The sequence below is a fragment of the Arvicola amphibius genome, chromosome 4 (genome assembly GCF_903992535.2).
Source record: "Arvicola amphibius chromosome 4, mArvAmp1.2, whole genome shotgun sequence".
Lineage (NCBI taxonomy): Eukaryota > Metazoa > Chordata > Mammalia > Rodentia > Cricetidae > Arvicola > Arvicola amphibius.
This window is the reverse complement of record NC_052050.1, coordinates 138,750,374-138,759,335: the sequence shown is the minus strand read 5'-3', so window position 1 is coordinate 138,759,335 and position 8,962 is coordinate 138,750,374. Positions and strand designations below refer to the sequence as shown.

The 8,962-nt window shown below is 49.2% G+C and overlaps 1 protein-coding gene across 2 annotated transcripts in view; it reads right to left on the bottom strand.

Moving 5' to 3' along the window:
* Window positions 1-1,289: 1,289 nt before the first annotated feature.
* The window catches only part of Rbpms (RNA binding protein, mRNA processing factor), a 149,343-nt gene continuing 141,670 nt past the window's right edge, over window positions 1,290-8,962 (bottom strand). The window contains exons 8-9 of one of the 2 annotated variants that reach the window (XR_005284925.2): window positions 6,657-6,760; window positions 1,290-1,402 (exon numbers count right to left, since the gene is read on the bottom strand). The gene's annotated coding sequence lies outside the window, so the exon portion shown is untranslated. The remainder of the gene's footprint in view (window positions 1,403-6,656; window positions 6,761-8,962) is intronic. The other variant, XM_038324579.2, reaches the window with a different exon arrangement.

The window sequence follows — 8,962 nt, the reverse complement described above, 5'->3', positions numbered from 1 at the left end:
AGTCAGTGAAGCAGCTCTCCTTACAGCAAGTAGTCCTGGAGCCAAGTGGCACGGGGGGCTTGAGCAGTCCCCTCAACACCAGTGTGGCTGTCTGAAGTCACACTGCTGCCCACCCCCCTTCCTCTAGTTTCTAGTGATGAAAAGCCCTTACTCCAGGCCTTAGTGTTTCTTTTTCTCTTTTTAATAACCTGTAAAAACTTGACATTCTTATTTCTAATGAAAAATAATGAACCCCCCCCCCACCAATGATATAACCATTAAAACATGACGTTTTCAACACAACACAAGTAGATCAAGAACAAAGATACAAAGACTGTGATTATGTTAGCTATACCAGCAGCTGGAAATTCTCTGAGGTCAATATAGTATTACACATGGCTCTCGTCTGAGGAGCAGGAGAAGCTGCCCTGTCACCACCTCTGGAAATGTGTCGGAATACAACACAAGGCTAACTTTGGGCTCTGAAGAAGCCTTGAAGCAAGGGTAACCGCATTCATTGCGAATGGCCATGGTCACATGTCCCACCCAGTGCAATGCAGTAGGTAGTCTCGGGTGAGCAAACAGTATTCTGGAGAACATGATGGACGGCTGCCAGACTTTAGAACACCACCAGCTCAGGTAGGTCAATACTTTGCAGAATCGCTTGAGATGGATGCCCAGTGTTGTCAAAGTAGCTGGGTGGGGTGGACTTTATCTTTCCACTGGGAAAATGAGAACAGTTTATGGAAGGTGAGTGATATATTAGGTCCCACGCTCTGAGGGTGCTATCATAAATGATAATATAATAAATACAAGTATAAAATGGCAATACCTTACTTGGCACAATTTGTATTGTTGCAGCCATAGCTGCCATTGGTTTCAGATGGTACGCTGTGCTCAGGAGACATTACCTGTGATGGGAGATGCTCCTGGGGGCTTTGATTGTCTTGCAGAGCTCACTTCTACACCATGTTACTAACGTGCCCTGACTCTGGGGCCAGGCAGATGGAGTCCAAACATTCAACACAATTGTGGAAATTTCGATGCTATTCAGAGACATGCCTCAAACATGCAGCTTATTTTAGAAGAAAAACAAGATAAATGTCATTAAAAAGCATTCAAAAATCAAGTGCAAAAGTGATCTAACCTAGTGTAAGAACTCCTCCCTTCATTCATAAATGCCTGCTAGAAAATACTAGCTGTCTTGGCTTTACTGTTGTCTGTGTTCCACCTGAGTATGTCTCCAAACTGTACAGAAACGTCAGACCATGCATTCACAAATAACACGTATTTCTTAAAATTATACAGTGTAAAAGAGTAAAACACATTTTATTATATATTTTTTCTTTGAGGAAAACAGATGTGTGATAGAGGCTGTGGCAAAGTCTTGAAGGGATCAAAACTGGGCAAGGCGTTTTCAAACCTGAAACAGAAAGAAAACGTGTTGGAAAGCAGCCTTGCCAATCGTGTACATTAATCTCCCTGAGCTTCTATGAGACAGGTAGTGTTGGCAGACTCATGGGTAAAGACTTCAGACTCGGCACTGGAGCCTGAGGCAGGAGGATCAGCTGGGGTTCCAGGCCAGCCTGGGCTACAGAGAACTGTCTGGAGAAAACAAAGCAAAGGACCCGGCCAGATGGTTCAGTGGGGTAAGCACATTAATTGTCAGGTCTCATGATCTGAGTCAATGCTGGGGACTCCTGGTAGAGAACAGGTTCCTGCAAGTGTCCCCTCACCTCTCTCCACATGCACTGAAGTGTGCAAAATAAACGCCCTTCTTCCCTGAACTTTGAAACACATGCTTGTATTGTGCTTTGTGGTAGAATCAGCTCTTTGAGAACCACAGAGCTTGCTTTTTTGTAGCCCAGGATATTCAAACTCCCAGTCCTTCCATCTCACAAATGCTAGGTATGCTCTGCCACTGAGTAACTCCAGCCTGGGTTCTGGACTACCGTCTCCACAGCTCTGCAGTACTGTCCAGGGTGCACTGTACGCCCATTTTTATTGTCATTCACTTTATATTCGCCAACTCCCATATTTTCTCACTGACAGGTTAGACTCCTGTTGTCAAACACAGAGAAAGGTACACATCCAAGCAGACTAGGATTCTGTACAGAGAAAGGCTTATGTGATAACGGCCTACAAGTTTTGAGATCCAGATACAATGGCTGTGCACCTGTGGGGCTTGGAAAGGCGCCAGTGAGAAAGCTGTGCTTTCCAGAGCAGGAACAGACCTGCAGGCACACAGACCTGTCTCGCGGTTGCTGCAATCCTAACAACATGTCGGCAGCTGCTTCCTGTAAAAAGCTGTAGGAACGCTGTAGCCTTTGAGTGACCACTTCCTTCTCTGTCCCCTGGCAGCAGCATTCTGAGTCAGAAATGTCTGGCAGGGATAAACAGCTAAAGCCCCTTTAGGAACCTCTCACTTTCTGCCTCTTCTTACACTTAGTACCACTGGGGACCGCATACCCCGTGATGCTCAAGCCGGGAGAATCTGAATGTGTCCATTGCTAGGCGGGGGCATGGTGGTGCATGCTTTTAATCCCAGAAGCATGGTGTCTACATGCGAGTTCCTGGCTAGTCAGGGCTACATTGCCAGAACCCGTTTCAAACCAGAAACACTTGCAAAAAGTTCCTATCTTGGGGGCTGGAGAAATGGCTCAGTGGTTAAGAGCATTGCCTGCACTTCCAAAGGTCACGAGTTCAATTCCCAGCAACCACATGGTGGCTCACAACCATCTGTAATGAGGTCTGCTGCCCTCTTCTGGTCTGCAGACACACACAGACAGAATAATGTATACATAATAAATAAATAAATATTAAAAAAAAAAAAGTTCCTATCTTTTCTGTTAAACCCTGATTTCTGATGTCTACCTGGGAGTGGGTAGGGCCCAAAGTTCCCACAGGTTAGGGATGCATTGGGTGGGAGGAGTGGGAACCGGGGGCAGAAGAGGACAGATGGAGTTATGTTTTAGGTGACAGCAGAGATTCCTTGTGAGCCGCTGGCCTCATGGCCTGACTCACTTCCTCATATCACTGATGTGCCAAAGGAGCTTCAGCTGAAGCACACTCGTCTCAGGAGGCTCCTGCTTGCCTTGCTCCCCACAGAGCAGATGTCACGGGGGAATAAAAGTGGTTCACAGAAACTTTCCACCATCTACAAGTTGTGCCGCCTCCTGACCTTGAGTACAGTCCATCAAACCCATTCTGTCCTGCAGGGTTCCTCACAAGACACAGCTGGGCTCTGGGGCTAGGTCTGTGCAGCTCGTCCTGGCTCAGGGACGGCCATCTTGGGAAAGCAGCAAGACGAACAACTGTGATGCTGCTTTCAGTGACCCTGAGAAAGGACGACAGGATGGGTAGGCTGCAGAGAGCAGGTTAGCTTTGTGGCTCTGCCTGGCAAGGGAGGTGGGCTCAGCTCTTGAACAGTAGTCTACAATGGCCTTTGTGCACTGTTCCAGTCAAAGCTGTCACCATCACTATCTGTGCCTGCTCTGTGGCCTTGGGCAGCTCTGTCCTGGGACCACCATCTTCCCACCAACCCTGAGTAGCAGAAGACGATTCATCTCATATTTCCCCACTGGCTCCCACTCCCTGGGCCCCTTAGTACAACCTTCAAGACTTGGTCTGGCTGTATTTCCCCCCTTTCCTTTTCTACCCCCCACTCAGTTATAAAACTCTTGTCTTTGAAAACTCATTTTTCCTAGGTCCAATCCAGAAGGGCTTTGTAGGGAGAAGTCCCTACAGAACTAGGCAGGAATTATGTTGGATGTTACTTTCTTCTCCAAGATGATCCTCTACCCCAGAGGCGCTAGCAGGGCACAGCAAAATGTTCCTTCATTTAGACACTTGGGCCCTTGTCTTAACAAGGTTGACCTGCTAGGCAGGATCTGCACTGGAGGTCCAGCCTGGGCTACACACCAGCTCTGAGGCATCCTTCTGTGAGAAGCTAATCCCTCTGGGGCAGGGTGAATAAGCCCCATATTCTGGCTTTGTACCATTCTCCTTTCCCTTCTGCACACAGGGTCTTTGGAAGTTGGGAAAGAAGGGGGGAGGGCAGAACCTATAGTTCCCTGAGCTTTCCAGAACCTACCCTGGAGATGTAATTCTCACATGGGAAAAGAATGTATCCACACTGCCATCTATGTCCCAGACTGAACACAAGGTCAAAATGCAGCTATTTCAGTCCCTGTAAACAAGGAAGAGGTTTAGCTCGGAATGGAGTTCAAACCCTGGAATGTGTTAACAAGGACGTTTAAACAGAATCCAAAGGCATCCGGGAACACAAAGCACCATGAAGGGACAGTGGGCTGGGTGACAAGGGGCAGTCTTTTCACAAGAGCCTTTTGGGAAAGGGGATCCAGAACAACATGTAAGTGGTGTCTCAAAAACCAGAACAAAAACAGCTGGTGTCATGGCTCTGTGTCAGCCTGACAGACACCGACAGTTATCCTGACTTCCCTATGTCCTCTGCTCGTGCATGAACACTACACAGCTTCAAAAGCAGCAGCAGCCTGCCAGAGTTCCCTGTGTTGAGTAAGCTGCAGCTGTACCCAAGGGAAGACACAGACTGGCTGGATACCTGACAGCACATACAATCGTAAGACGTTGACTTCAGCTGGCCTTGATGTGTAAGCTCACTAGGGCACTCTGCCGCCGCACAGGTGGAGGATACCTAGGGTGGAACACCTGCCACCTGGGCTTTGGCGTTTCTGAGCTACACTCGGCCAGGCACCAGGTAAATTTTCTTGCCAAATGAATTAACAACTGTTTTGGTCACTCATCTGCATAAACTTGGCCTAATAACTTAATGATTTCTCTCCAAAGTTAATTTCTCATAGTCCTCTGCTACCCTGACTCCGTCAAACTCATTTTTATACCTGTCAACTTAATCAAATACTAATATAAAGTGAATATTTAAGACATGTAAAGTGTTTAGTCGGTAGTCCTCTGTAGAGACCAGTCTCCCTGGCCATGTTTATAAGGAGGGAACCCCCCTCCTCAGCCCAGGTGTGCCTATGTCTGGCAAGGATGCCTTAGATTGGCAACAAGAACAGCCATCACACTCCCATCCGTCTGTAAGCCATGGTGGTCCCGGGACCTACAGAGCCATGCAGTGTCATGGCCCTCCATGCCTGCTTCACGGCCCCCACCTGACCCACCTTTCTGAGCATTCCAGGGGCATCTGAAACTCTAGTCCTGAGCCCCTTGTTGCTTCCTGCTCCTTTATTATCAGGGTTTTCTGGTACTGGATATATCACCCGCTTCTGACACTGGGCTAGTGGACCTCGGACAACTAATGTTTTGGTTGCTTTGCTGCATTTAAAAACTATCCGGCACTGGGAAGTTCAGTGGGACAGCATGCACAAGGACCTGGCTTTTACCCCCCCCCCCCCAGGGCTAGAACAACAGCAACAAACTGCATGAGTGCTATAAACTGACCTTTAAATCACTCTAGCGAAGGGAAAACCTTCAAAACCAAACCCACAAAGATCAAGACTATCGTGGGCACTGCTGCTGAAGACAATGACGAAGGAACCAGATTACAAGGCCATACAGTTTACAGGACGTCAGCTGCACTGCACGGCATGTCACGTATGGTGCCTATGACAGCTTTGTGCTACTGTAGGAAACTACATTCTGCTGGCGGCTCGCTCGGTCCTACGAGGTGCTGCTCTCAGTGTGAAATCGCTCATGCCCCCCAAATGCTTTAAGGTCCTCCTTGGTTGGCTGCCTCATCTCTGTCCTCAGCAGCAACCTTGCCCTCTTTCTGACTCATTTTTTTATAGGCCTATCATAAGGAATGAAATTTGTCTCCTTATTTGGGCTGAGGCATGAAGTGTCCCTGGCATTCTGTTACCTAAAGCCAAGCTCCGTGAAGTCACTGGAAGCTGTGAGCAGGTCATCCCGGGTAGTGTATGTTGTAATTTCCTTTACAGAGTCTACTGAGGGCCAGGCTTGGTGGCACACCTGTAACCTCAGCACTTGGCAGGCCGAGGAAGATCCCAAGCTCCACATCGGCCTGAGCAACTTCCAAACCAAACTAAACCAACCCTGACGACTGAGATTCTGCCAGCGACTACCAACTGAGAAGAGAGGCCAAAAAAGCCCCATGTCACAAAGAACCCCTGGAGAATCCATACTCAACAATTTCAGCAGAGGCTCAAAACGTCCCCAGTAGAGAATGGCTTCATTATACTTAATGTAATTGGACAGTTAAGAGGGGAACACGCTCACTCTATCTTATTTCCAACAAACTGCTGATTTTTCAAATGAAGGCTTGGGAGCTGAAAGGGAGGGAGAAGCTACATTTTATGAAATTTGTCTTAAGTCATAGTGCTCCTATCGAGAATGGAGCCAGCTTTACTTGAGAAGGCCATGGGTAACTTGCCAACTCTACTGCCAGGCATGATGGTATATGAGCTTCCCAGCACTAGAAAGGCTGAGGCTAGCCTGGGCTACATAGTAAGGTATTATTTCAAAACAAAAAGCACCCACTAAGAAACCAAACTGCTGGTTACTAGTATCTTAGCTGCCCTGAAGTGGCTTGTCACCGGAAGGGTGCGTCAGACAACTAGATGCAGATGCCATAGGCCCCTGCAGACAGAGGCTGCGGTTCCAGGAGATGCTGGTGCCCATCCTGCCCACACTGGTTGCCACCTGACTTTGGCACTCACCAGCAAAGCTCCAGTTTGCAGAACAGCTGGATGACAGTCGCCACCAGTGAAGATCGCATTAATACCCACAAGACAGATTGCAGCCGCCATCACACACCCGAGACCTGGGTGGACAGAGAAAGCTGTTAACTGCGCATGGCAACCTTCTCTGTGGTCCTCATGCTGCCTGCCCGGGGGCAGGAAGACCAGCCTGCTCCCGAGCCCAGCCAACACTGCAGGATGACCTTGCAAGTAGCAGAGAATGCAGGTGGGAACGTGGTCTGGGGACTTGGAACAGTGTGACAGGCTACTGGGCCAGAGGCAAGGGCACTAGAAGTCACTACAGAGACATTTAAAGAGGGGCAGGGATGAGTCTGGTTCCATAGTAAAAGCTGGACTAATTGAGGGGGGAAACTTACCCCCCCCCACCCTCTGTCACACTCCCATAGTGACCAAGTGTGCCCCCCGCCAAGGCTGGCTGGCAACAGCAGCCCTAGGGTGCCCCTAAGTGCGCCCCCCAAGGCTGGCTGGCAAAGGCAGCCCTAGGGTGCCCCCTGAGCACGTTCCAAGCCCATCTACTTTTATTTAGCCATGGGACAAGGTGAAGAATCAGAAGAGTCACATTCTCCAGACATGGTGCAGTGGGTCTGCAGGGAAAGAGCTGGTCTGCCGGGCACCTTCGCCGGCTGAGCCTCCTACACAGGGCGTTAAAAGCTGTCACTCCCCGGCAATTCCTAGCAGACTTCACGCTCTCCACTGTACTCACCCCATCTAACCTATTATGGTCATTTTATTACTCCATTACCCTCCTCAGTAAGCTATAGTTGCTCACTTAATATTTACTGTTACAAGTTCAAGTGTGATCCTGATAAAGTAGAAACAGGAAGGGCAAGTCAGTCACAAGAACTTCCCGGGCTTCTGAGGCTATTGGAATATGGAGCACAACGCTGGTCTCTTCTAAGGAGAGAGCAGGGGTGATTGCTGGAGCCACAGCAGCCGTCTGGGCCTACAGGAGGACCTGGCCTTAAAGACAGAGGCAGACGAGGCAGTTCCTCCCAAAGAAGCTGGAGGCATAAACAGCTAAATATCCTGCCGTTTTAGCTCCCATTGTCTCCTCTAACCCGGCAAGGCTGTAACAGCACATGCCTGCGATTTCTATGCCGTGGTTGAAGGCCAAGCGAACCTCACAAGTTCTTCAGAATATTATCTCATCCCACACCAGTCCCCAAGCTCTTTAGAAGACTTGTTTAGCTATATTTGGATGTCTAACAAGCAAGGCTGTCACTGTGTTACTTGTGAGGAGCGACAGAAAACGTGTTCTCTTGTTCTTGGTGGATCTGGAAAATTGATCATTTTCAAAACATCATGTCTTTCAAACACTATCAGAGTTCTCTGTCCCACGGCTGGATTATCACCAAAACGCTAGTGATGGGGTGATAACGTGTAGACAGACTAAACATCGCTCATGCCGACCACATGCCAAGCCAACAGCGTCAGCACGCTCAGCCCTCCCGGCCACTCTTCCAGGTCTTCCTCACACCACCAGTGAGCATGAACCCACACACCCTGCTCCGCAGGCTGAGCCCAGGACCTCCGAGCGGCCGTCGTGTGCAGACTGGGTCCACAGGGCTCCCACGGGAATGTCGGACACAGCAGGTACAACCCCCATGTACACAGAGTAAAGAGCTGGGTCAGTTTATATTTTGAGTCATTTGTTTTATGCTTGCACTAAGAAACCAAAGTGGATAAACTAGAGATTTCTAAGGCTGCAAGGCACAGGGCTGCACGCCTGTAATCCTAACACAAGTCCAAGAGCAACAGCCCAAGGCTTCTTCTGGAGTTGGCCTGGGACTATGGGGGATTAAAGGAGCACATACAACAGTCTATGCACCAGATGTGCCAGCGCCCTTTTCTGTGGTGTGGAGCTGCCCACCTAGCCAGCACTGCCCTTTCGGACATGCGCTTTGGTCCCCTCTGCTTCTGTTAGCTCATCAGCATCGCTGTTCCCAAATCTGTTTTATATTCCCCCAAAATGCACAGCTTGGATCATAGCTGACTTGGGAAGGACCTGACCTAGGACTCTGGAAGGAGCTGGAGTGGCGGCTGCACACGCCTAATGGCACTGCTACCCAAATTCCTTCTGGACAATCTCCACATGACACACACCCGAGACCACCTCACACCCCAGGCAAGCGCGGACCTGGCCCATGTACATCTCAGAAGAGATGAACTGTGTTCAAGAGATGTCGCCCTGGTTCGGAACTTTGTGTGGTGATGACGCAGTCCCTAACCCTGCTCTGCTACTACCGGGCCTCAGACTGATACCA